The 12,151-nt window shown below is 36.2% G+C and overlaps 1 protein-coding gene across 10 annotated transcripts in view; it reads left to right on the forward strand.

Annotated features, from left to right (window-relative positions):
• KCNMA1 (potassium calcium-activated channel subfamily M alpha 1) overlaps positions 1-12,151 on the forward strand; it is a 428,570-nt gene that overhangs the window by 261,550 nt on the left and 154,869 nt on the right. The gene's annotated exons all lie outside the window — the stretch shown is intronic.

Genomic DNA, 12,151 nt, shown 5'->3' on the forward strand with positions numbered 1-12,151 from the left:
GAACTTATTGACTCCTCCATAGCTCCTTGCACTGCAGTGGCTCAACTAATGGATTGCTAGAAAATCTGCCAATAAAGCTAATGATGCTAAGAGGCCAGGAACTGCATGTTATTTAGATCTGCATGCTTTGGGGATGTTTTTGTTCCTTTTCTTAGTTTCTTCTGTTCAGAGAACTTTTTAATTTGGAGCGATGTTAAAGAAGCTGCTACTAAACTTAGGAATGCATTTTTGTTTCATTCAGGCATTTAGTTTTTAGTTGTTTTTGAAAAAGTTGGTGCATTGTGTTTATAAGTTGTATTTAGTTATTAAAGATTTTTCTCTATATTTATCTAGTGATCTTCTCTGCTTTGTTATGTATGAAGGGTGCCTTTCCCAGCACTCTGCACCCAGAAGTTAGTGGCAATCTCACTTATCCACTCTGCAGCTCCTTAGCCATCCCAATGTGTCATTTGCTTGAGAATAGGGAGTAATTCCAGCCTACACTAGACTTGGGGGTGTGGGTCATACCTGCAGAACCCAGCAGGTCTTTTTTTGCTGAGAGCTAGCTGGAATATTAGTAGCCAGATAGAAGACTGACTCTTCATGCTGAAAGTGAGGATTATTTTCACATTTTAACAGCTTGCTCAATTTTACTTATTTCTGGGATGCATTTGTCCAAAGTTAGTCAAGGGAGCCAGTGAAGTTCAAGAACATATTGATTGCTGTGTTGAGACAGAACAAAAAATCACAGGAGGATACGTATGAAATCCTAATATGATTTTCAAAATGGAGCCTTTGCAAATCTTTCCTATTCAACATTCATCTTCCCTGGTACCAAGGGAAGTCCTGGAAGCATTCTTACCAATGTATGTTAAGGCAGCTCTATAGGTAATAGGTGTAATGTTCAATTTTTGATTGCAAACAAAAGTGATTAGTTAATTATGTAAGTAAATAAATTCAGATTTTATTAGTAAATACTAAAATCTGTATTGTAGATCTATAATTTGTATATATTTTAATGCAATTTCATTATTTGAAATTCAGGTACTTATTAAAGCATCGTTAAGGAGGTGTTTCTTAATGGTTAATGCATGGTTGGGACAATGCTAACTGAAGAAAAAGTTATTTTCATAGTTGCTAGTGTGCTGTCAATAGATACCATAATAGTGTGGCAGTCAATAAACATCTGAGTTTCTAGATGTAAAATATTGTGAATATAAATTCAAATGAGACAGGATGCTTTGTAAAGTTAATGGTATAATTTGAGCTTTTATTGTCTATTAAATTCCATATTTTATTTTTTCTGTGTTGTTTCTCTTTCCTTCATTTTGTGGGCCAAGTGTGAATATCAGCACTGTAAAGGCAGAGACATCTGGAACTATCATCTGAATTCTTTCATGATCACTTTTACTTGGGAAATTAATCTAGATAAAATGATATATCATTGCATATGAGGCAGATCCTGTAAGAAATGTGCTGATTTCAGTGGAAAATAGCCAATGATGCATAGATTTGAGGAACAGAGTCTTTTAGGAAAATTTCAGACCCCTACTTTATTAGGCACTAGCTCTAATCTACTCTGATAGTGCATAGAAATTTCACTATCTTCTCTTACTGATTGAGTATCATCAGCCTTTAAGGAAAGGCATTTCTGTGCACCTGAATATCCAAGAATTTTCTTCTCGCTAGGCAGATCACAGATTTTCTGTTTGATGTGACTTTGAAGAATTGGAAATGCTACTTTCTTTACTGGCTTTACTCTTGACTCAGTCTTAGTGATGAATTGACACTTGCAGGTCTCAGACCTTGCATTTAAACATGATGCACTACTGAGGAGGTGAAGACTTTTTTAGTACTGCTTTGGGGTGAAATAAGGGATGCTGAAACGTGGTGTATGGATCTATACGACAGCTGTGTTTGCCAAAAGCAGTTAAAACACCATAATCTTTGATTTCTGTAGAATTTTATGACTAAATTCTTAGTCCTATTCCAGCTGGTCTGAAATACTCTATTTATTGTTGGTCCAATATAAGTTTATAGAATGTGCAAGGAATCATTCTGAACACTGAGTAAAAGGTTATTTGTCAACCATCTGGTCAGAAAATGGAATTAATGCTTTTTGCACCAGGAACGTAATCATATACAAAATTTTGTGGTGTATCATTTTTATAACTTGTTTCTCATAATTATTTTATCTGTATTTGTGTGCTCATATCCATTCTTTAGCTGTTTTCTTTGTGCAACTCGAAGGCTAAAGAGGCTCACTGAATAGGATGCATTATATCTTAGCAGTTGATTAGAAGTGAAATACTTGACTCCTTTTCAAGCCTTATTTCATAGTATGCTCATTGTTTCTTGGCAGTTATGGCCGGTGCCTTGTGACTCACGGGAGCAAAGACAGGCAGAATTGCGTCTTTTTTTAAATCAACCTCCTGCAGCATGAGTCAGGCTTTAGATCTGGCCTTTGCCCTTCCTTTGCCTTTGTTCTTATCATTTGTTCTGCCCTATGGTTACAGCCTCTCAGAATAGCATATTCCTGATTTTAGAGCAATTTGTTCCTGATGAATGCCAGGGAAAATTATATAAGATGCTAACTTGCCATTTTTCAGGAAGGGAAGCCTCATTATATTAAGTTGTAATGGTCTCTTTAGAAAGAAACCCCCAAATTTCCAACCTTCTGTGCAACCCTCTTTGCAAGGTTAGTTTGCTGAGGTGTAACCTCTTATTACAAGGGTTGTTTTGGTTTTAGTAGCAGCATTAGTAAAGTGTACAATTAATAATTTTCTCCCCAAATCAAAGAATTAAAAAAGGCATATTTTCCATGTATTTTGAATATGGACTCTTAGTATCCAGAAAGGATTACACAAATGTAGTATTAAAGAAATTAAAAAAATGAGAGCTGAATAAATTCTTTGACTTCTTAACTCTGTTTTACCCACTAGATAGATATGAATAGTGCTTACTCTTCCCTTCATGGTTTCAGCCTTTTGGTAAAAATGGCACCAACATCACTTTGATGGGATAATATTTCTTTTGCAATATAAAATGTTTACAAGTTAATACTCTCTGGTTTAATGTAAAGATCTGTTCTTCATTTACTACTGTGCCTATATTTGTGCTTGGTTTATGGACTATGACATAATTGTTGCCTGAAGTGGTGTAAAGTACAAAAGTTAATGTTTACGTATTGAGTGATTGGTTTTGTTCTTGCTTTCTGAGAATGATTTAATAGCTTAAGACTTTGAGACTAGGAGATAAAAAAATAAATGATGCAATTGTATATGTTTTCTCAGGAACTCAAATTTTAAATTTTAAATTTACCTTCTAAATAATTTAGTGAGATTAATGAGTGGCGAATTCTTGGCAGAATGAGCATTATTCTGTTTTTGTCATAATCCATAGACATTGCTACAAAGCTGCACTAAAAATTAGCTGTTGACCAACCTGTGAGTTTTTATATTCAGGCACAGGAGGTTATTTTTCTTTTCTATGAATAATACGTTTTACCATTTTTGACATAGCAGCAATGAAAAGTTTATGAGCCATTTTGTGTACAGCAAATGGCTTTTACATTTTCATTTCAGAAGTTGCAATTTAAAAGAGAGGAAAGGTAGTATGTGGAAAATTCTGTGTTCACTTACTGTAAATTAAATTAAAAATGAATTTTCAAGTAGAGAATAGTCACAGGGTATAACAGTTATTTTTCTTTACAGCAGGTTCCTCCTTGGCAGGTCTCCTTGTGTTTTGTGGTTTTTGCAGATTGTGCTTTTGAGCACAGCTGTAAGCAAATAGTATCCTACAAAAGCACAGCAAATCCATCACCCATGTCTAATCTGTGTTTCAAAGGATAATAATTTGATACCCACTTCTACCCACTACATTGGTTTGCCAGGGCAGGATCTAATCATCCCTTGCTCTCCTGCAAGATGATGTAGCAAGTCCCTAGTCCCTGCATAGCCAGATGCAAAGCTTAGCTTAGCTGCTGACAAGTCTTGCTTTCATCAGCTGCATTTTTAAGTTTAATAGCTTCATATTTGGATGGACTTTGAAAGCAAGTTGTCATTTAATTATAACAGTACTTCCATGAATATGTAAATATATTTTTATGACAAGTTCAAGGAGGGCCATGGAGTGATTGTCCTTCAAGAGATTGCTTCTGTTGAAAATATAAAAAACTTTACTTGTTTGTTCAGCTTGGATTCATTGAAGGCAAAATAGGTTGTTAAAAGTCCCTCTAGAGCTTTTTATAACAGAATGTTTGTTGATTAGTTTGGATTGAATACTTCAGAGCAGACTGCAGACATTTCAGGTGCTGCTGATAACACAGGGTTTAGGAGTTTTAGGTCTGCCTCAGACCAGGAGGCCAAGGGCCTTGTCCTTCTCAGGGGTAGGAAACAGTGATATTCTACTGATGGCACTACTTTCATGTGCTTAATTGGACTCCAGACTTTCACTCAGATGCTCATCTGAGCTAGAACACCTAAAAGGTATTTTTCTGCAAAAATGAAAAATAAAAATTAGTCTACAGAGGACAATTTTCTGCAATCAAATTTTACATCTGATATTAAAAAAATGGCCAAGTAATAGATCAATATTATAGGTGGTAGCAACTGGTAATGCCACTGAAAGCAAGAAGCTGTCTCGGGTAATTGTGTTGTAGAACAAAATACTAAAAATATATTCATTTCAAAAGCAGAAATGTCTGCACAGGAAAGTAATACCAGCAGCTTTGTGTGACTGGCTGTGATACTGAAGAATGCTTCTCAGTGCAATATGTCATCATCCTGCATGTTTTTTTTATATTTTTTAAACTTGTGGAGCAGGTTTATTTTAGATTTAATCCTAGTTTGTGTCATTTAATTTATGTTTTCAAATTCTCATGTATGCAACAGATTAAGCAGTGCATTGACTGAAAAGAAAGAAAATTGATAAAAATCTGGCTATGCCAGGAAGCTGAGAAGTTAAAAGAATACTGTCAAATTGTTAAAACCAAAATAATAGGTTATGTAAACGAAACAGCTTGGCTCTTGCTGTTTATTACTTTGGTCCGGTTTTCCTTTAGAGACGTTCAAGGTAAATGGATTCTACACCCAAACATTTGCTGTACTAAGTATGAAGTACACTAATGATAGGTTTAAAATTGTATAATAACAAGATTATAATACTAGTCAAGAAGAAATACAGAAAGAAAGGAAAATAATGTGCCTTATATGGAAAAAAGTAAGTAGGACGAGCATTCAGTTTGAGCTGTACAAGATGTGATTAGTAGTACAGATAAGTACTATCCTGCTCAGATCTTTCCAGTTTGAGAGGAGTGATTCAAGTGCTCACAGATCTATCATGGATGTTTGTCAGCATGAGGACATAAGACTCATCCCCATATACTCAGAAACTTGACTATTGTGACCAGTGGGAACGTAACCAGATTGTTTGTAAGAATGTAGTGTTAAAGGTTACAATGCAAAGGACTCACGGAAGTAGTTTACTTCACTATGTGCATGTTACTTATAATTTGAAATTTGTGTGTGCTACAATCCCCTTTATATTTGGCAGTCCACCCCTTAATTACATTTCCAAAATGCTTTGAAATCCTGTGTGTTTCCTATAAGCACATGGTGCAGCCTATTTTTGTGTCTGCTTTGCATTGCACTCCAGATGGCATTGGTATATTTGTGGGTCTTTTGAGGCCAAAAAAACAAGGGAAAAAAAAGAGAAAACAGGAATGATAAGCATATTCCTCAAAATGAGGATAGCTTTTCACAGTGAAGTTCATTTATTATGGTCAATGCAGGAAAATTCATGAAGAAAATCTATCATATGTAATGGAAGGTCATGATTACTTTTAATTTGAAGAGCTTTATCCAATTGAATGAGGTGGTAGTTGGCTGAAAAAACTCCAGTTTTGTGGGTATTTATAGGGCAAGTCATCTTGAGGGAGCTAAGGACTCTATTCTTCGTGCGTTTGCTTGATGGCTAAATTGTTTTATTTTGAATTCTTTTTCCTTCAGTAAGATAGCTGTCATTAACTGGGGCTGGGTGTAAGGTTGTTGTGTTTGTTTGAGGTTTTTTTAATTTCATCTGGGATAAATCTGTAGGAGTTGGCTGATTATGTGACCTCTGCCTTCTGCATACCAGCTTTAACTGGAAAACAGACATGTGGACTTGCCAAAGAAACCAATACAGATATGCAATTCCCTTTATGCACATGATTTATAAGAACTATATTCTTTGTGAGTGTACCTGTTCATTCCAAGTGAACAGCATCATGTTTGTGGGTTTTGAATCAATGGGTGTGGTTCTTTCATGTGTCTGAAAGAAGCTTACGTGGTAATATCCGGATAGAAGATGGCTTTTAAGCTCTAATACATCACGGATCAGAGGAGCATCTGCACTGCCTGCTTGCTTCTGTGATTTGTTTTGTCCATCCAGTTTGTGATATTCTTAGTCCATTTTTCTCAAGCTGAGTTTTGCATTTGAATTCATTCTGTTTGTTTCAAGCTATCGGAAATGGACTAGATTATACTGAGTTATCTTTTGATAACAACTGGTAAAGGGGAATTATATCCTGTGTCCAGTTGAACAAATCTGCTCCCTAAGAGAAGTTCTGTTAAAGAAGGAAGTCTGAGCTGTCTCTCTGTGTTGATACTGAATTAGCAAAAGGAAGGGTAAATATATGAGCATCTTCAGTGTTAGTGAATGCTGTGACTGAAGACTGGACCACAGTTCTTACCTGCAGTGCTCCTGGAGCTGAAGATAGACAGTCATGATTCCCAGCAAGATTTTGGTCTACCACAACCCATCTGGGGGAACCCGTTCAGAAACATACAAAAGTACTAGAAGGCGTAAAAAGTCTCATGGAGAATTATTCAAAAATGGATATCGTGTCAAGCCTGGCCATAATATCCCCGAAAAGGAAGAGCAACGCACTCTGCGAAACTCCTTAGTGTCTTGTTACAGGGTCGGCTCCTACTGGGGTAAGGTCCAGCTCTGAACCTTTCTTCAGAACTGTAGTTTGTTATACTGTCTCTGGTGCTAGTATTACTGTATCTTCTAAAAAAGATATTCCGGGGTTTTTTTCAACTTAAAAAAAAAAAAAAAAAAAAAAAAAAAGCTGCAGTATTTCAGTTGCTTTTTAGGAAGAATTTTTTCCCCAAACTAACGCACTGCAATGTACTCCTATCTCCCCAGAAAAGGGGTCCATTGTTCACCTAGAATCAAATAATCCAGTCTGTATTGAGGGATGGAATGTAATACTCTGCAGGGTTGGTGTTACCAAGAGATTTTGTTTGAAACTGCTGTAATTACTTAAATGGTATGATAGCAAATTGAAGGAATGTGCATCAGAGAGATTTATTAATGAATCTTTGACACAGCATTGTTTGAAAGCAATTTATGTAAATTCTAAATTTGGTTTTAGTTTTGCTCTCCTGGTCATGCTGCAGACTCTTCTCACCACTTACACTGTTGCATAACAGAGGTGGGGAAATGTATAAAAAATATTCTGTTTGGGTTGCTTCTGAGGAATATCAGATCCTTTTCCTCCTATTCTGTTTCTTCTTGTCGTTTTTCTTTGAGCTTTCCTTTTCAAGCCTATCTACAGGGAATATGATTTCAGATAACTCTGCTGCACTGTGTGAAGATGTTCAAAATGGGATTATTTTGCATCTTAAAAATTTTTCCTCCATCCTGTGTCTCAAAAAAGATTCCTAAATGCTGATTCTGGAGGTTTTTTCAGACTTCACCAAGCCATCTGGTCTTAATGAAATCTAGGGTAGAAGTAATGATTGATAGGTTTGATGAAGAGGAATAGAAGTGGTAAACAATCTCTGTGCAGTGAACCCTTTCACCAATATTTTAGATACACTATTGTCTATTAAAAAAAAACAACTAAGCAGCCTAAGGCAGTAAGATGGGGATTACATATCTCATTGGTGAGAAACAATGTAATGCTTGGTGCTGTTCTTGTCAATTGACTTCACTTGTTGAATGAAGAAATATCCAAATTCCTGTTTCTATTTATTAGAATCACATTAAAATAATATAAATACAGTTGTCATGATTTCCTTGCCTTTCCCTTTAAATATTTAAAATTGTACATTTCCTTTTTTTGGGGGGATGGGGGAGTTTGGGGTTTGCAACCTATAGCTAATCCTGGTTGCTTCTGTATACTAATCTAGTGGAAAGGATCAGTTCAGCAGAGAATGCAGAACTGTCTGACAGACAGGAAAATACCCTATTGCCTATAAAGTCAAATAAAGCTCTAAATAATACCATTTACTTTGCTGTAAACTTGATAGATAAAATAATTTTCTACTGTAATTGTGTTGCTACTGGCACACAGTTTATTAGCCATGTCAGGATCACTGTTCTGTTTTAAAGGATCCATCCATTTTGCTGGTCAGGAAAAAAGTATTCCTGCTATATTCTAGGTGCAGCCTGGTAGTTCAGCATGGTATATTGCTTCCTGTTGAACAGATAATTGATTTCTCTAAAACTGATTTCAGGGAGTTTTGGCAATATGTGGCCTCTCCTAGTGACCATCTTTTACAGATTTTTTACAGATTTTAGGATGAACACCATGATATGAAACAATATTACACACATATTTTGCATTTTCAGTGTATTTTGAAAGCTGTCTCTTTGCTGCACAGACAACACAGTAGCTAAGCAAATATTTTTGCAGTAAGAAAATTGTCCTGTGGTAGAGTTTAAGGTTTATTTGAATCATCATAACTACAATTCAGATTATTGTACTAGAGGCAGAAACTATTGACTAAAACACTTTGTGTCATATTGTTTAAAGAATCTGGTTTATAATCATAAAAGTTTTTTTCTGGTTTTGATATCTATGAGTATCTTAGCTTTGTCCTGGATATTACAGCTGAAAAAAAATTCCAATTCCTAAGCATATTTTAGTCGTCCATTTAGAAGCAGAAGATTAGAAGTCAAGAGGTCCTTCTTTTATTTTATCTCTGTATTTTTGTTCTTATTAGAGAAAAATTCTGGGTAAATTAAATGTTTTGATATTTGTTGGTTTTTTTTTGGTGTAATTTGTAGCATAACAGATTATATCTTATTCTAGTCTGATCCCATAAGAAAATGCCAATGTAAAACTCTTTGCTAAGAAAAAGATGAGTTACATGATGGAGAGAAAGTAGCAAGTGCTTCCTGAGCATTCTGTTTAGCAGTTTACTATTAATTTTAGCAGACAAGGTCCATGAAATATGCAAAATTAGAATGAACTTCAGTGTAATACATAAGAAACTTGCCTATCTCAACTCCTGATTATATCATTTAAATGTAAAACAGTTTTGTAGCTATTTCATTAGAAAATAAATTCTTCTTCTCCACAAATATTGCTAAGGAAAGAGATCTGTACACATTTCTGTATGAGCTGGAACAGTTTTGGAAAAGGGGAATTTTTGTTAGTGCTCCAATTAGTGAATTTTGCTTTCTATTTCTGACACATAAACAAACATCAGTGGTTTCTGTTCTTGGTGAGGTGGTAGACCTGAATCATCTCAGTTGTCACATGGTGGTTTGAGTGCGCCCTCAGCAAGTGTGTGGCAAACACCAAGCTGAGCAGTGCAGTTGGCAGGGCTGGGGGAAAGGATGCCATCCAGAAGGACCTGGACAAGTTGGAGAAGTTGGGTCTGTGGGGGCCTCCTCAGGCTCAACAAGACCAAGTGCAGAGTCCTGCACCTGGGCTGGGACCACCCCCAGTGTCAACACAGGCTGGGGTGAGGAAGGGATTGAGAGCAGCCTCTGCAGAGGGTTTGGTGGTGCTTAGAGATGAGAAGCTGGACATGAGCCAGCAATGGGAATTTGCAGCCCAGAGAGTGAATTGTGTCCTGGGCTGCATCCAAAGCAGCAGGGCAAGGGAGGAAATTCACCCCTCTTCTCCATTCCTGATCCCAGCTGCAGCTCTGGGGCCCTCAGCACAAGGAAGGGGATGCAGGACCTCTCTGTGAGGAAAGGCTGAGGGAGTTGGAGTTGTTCAGCCTGGAGGAAAGAGGGGTTTGGAGACACCTTATTGTGGCCTTTCAGTACCTGGAGGGAGCAGACTTTTTAACATAACCTGCTGCAGTAGAAGAAAGAGTAATGGTTTCAATATAATAAGGAGTTGTTTAGAATACAGATAAGTAATTTTTTTTACGATGAGCATGAGGAAACATTGGAACAGGTTGCCCAGAGAGGTGGTAGATACCCCAACCTTGAAAAACATTCAAGGTCAGACAAGACGGGCTCTGAGCAGCCTGATCTAGCTGCTCCTTGCAAGGAGAGCTGGACAAGATGACCTTGAAAATTCTTCCCTACTCAAACTCCTCTATGATTCTGCAAAAATCACGTAAAATTAAATTCATGTAGGAATATAATAGCAGATGTTTGTGCCTAGTAAACTACAGGATACTGAAAATAGTTAATTGGTTTTTATAATTGAAAACCAGTTCTATTTTGTGGTTAAACTGTCCAAGCAAACTCTCTAGTGGTTTTTTTTCATTTTTTTTCTTCCTAATTCTGCTCTCAATTAACTTCTTTAAATTATGTGGGCTGCAGCAAATGCAGAAATAATACAATGGTTTTCTTCTTCCACAAAAAATACATTGAACCCATAGTATTTTCTTCTATCATTTGATGTCTCAGCTATTAAAATGTAACATAAACCTTAAAATGGTTTGGAGATAGAGGTTTTTTTGCTAACTTAGATGTTTCTCAGGTTTCTTTTTGAAAAACAGCAATGGTTAACTTAGTCTTAACATTAACTTCAGATGCAATGCAAAATATTTGAGAGGCAGGGTCTTTCTCACCCCAGCCATTTTTCATAAAAGTTCATAGGGAGTGGAGTGAGGAAAGCAGCTGGATGTAAAAGAAGTGTAAAGTTGATGATTGCTATGATCCTCTCATTCCCTGTTATGTAACCACATCTCTTTGGATAGGAGGAGCAACTCCAAAGTAGTTCCAGTGGGAACTACTGGAAGTGGAACAGAGGGATGTGTCTCTCAGTTTCAGCAATATGATCCAAAGTTATCATTCTCTAATTGCAAATGGATCTGACATTTAGCATTATTAAGCTTCATTTTATTGTTTTTCATTTAGGTCCCTGAATCCATTTAGCAAGTTGTGATTAATTTTCATAGTTCCCCACAGTCAGTAATTAAAAATAAACTTTACATCCATATAATAGACAGAAGTGTACTTTAACACTACTTAGGAGTCTTAACAAGGCAAAAAGAAGAGTAACTATTTTATTTAACAACTTGACAAGAACACTGCAGGAAAACCTTCTTGATTGAAACACATCTTACCACATTTGTGCTTGAAGGGAACCTCTTACTCTGGTGAGATGATGAAAGCTGTGACCAGGTTTATATATTTGCCAGGATCAGTATTTCTCTAAGTTTCTAGAAATAAAGAGTGGTTTCTTGCACTGGAGTTGTATAAAATAGATGTCAATAAAGAGAAGAAACTGCTCTGAACCTTCCTGTAACAGATACAATACCACGTTACACAACTTTTATGTAACTCCTGGCTGTACTCTCTAATAAAAATTATCCTTCAAGCTTGCTTTAATTTTATAAGCTGTGGATATGTACAGTACATAGTGTACTTGTATTCATATGCCAAAGATCTGTAGCCAAATCATTTACTATCAGCATAAGGCTATTTTAATAATTTAAGCCCTTAATCTTCTCGATTAGTTTCTCTTGTACACACTCTCTTTGTCTCACTGACTTTGTAGTTGTCTGGGAATTGCTATGCACGCTATCTGATTGCAGCATAAAAATCCTATTTCTTCATAAAAATACTTTTTAAAAATACTTGATATGTAATGTATCCTATAGTTGTATACTGATGTAAAGAATTATAGTAAATTTGCCATTTTTAAGAGAAAAAGTGTAATTTCTCTATTTTCCTGCTTGACTTTTTTTTTTTTTTTTAATTAGAGTGTAGATAGGGAGCATTATTACTATGAAAGATTTTACGTCATTAAGATTTGCCAAATTTAATCAGGCATATACAGTCTACTTCATCTAGGTTATCAGATCTCTTGCCCATGATCTGCTATTTTCACTAAGCAGCGTGGGAGCTTGGAGGACTGAGATGTTTCAGACCTGCCTGTGTCTTTGACAGCCTGAAAGAGAAGGGCATGTGCACTGCAACTACCAACAGA

Source organism: Oenanthe melanoleuca, chromosome 6 (genome assembly GCF_029582105.1).
Source record: "Oenanthe melanoleuca isolate GR-GAL-2019-014 chromosome 6, OMel1.0, whole genome shotgun sequence".
NCBI lineage: Eukaryota > Metazoa > Chordata > Aves > Passeriformes > Muscicapidae > Oenanthe > Oenanthe melanoleuca.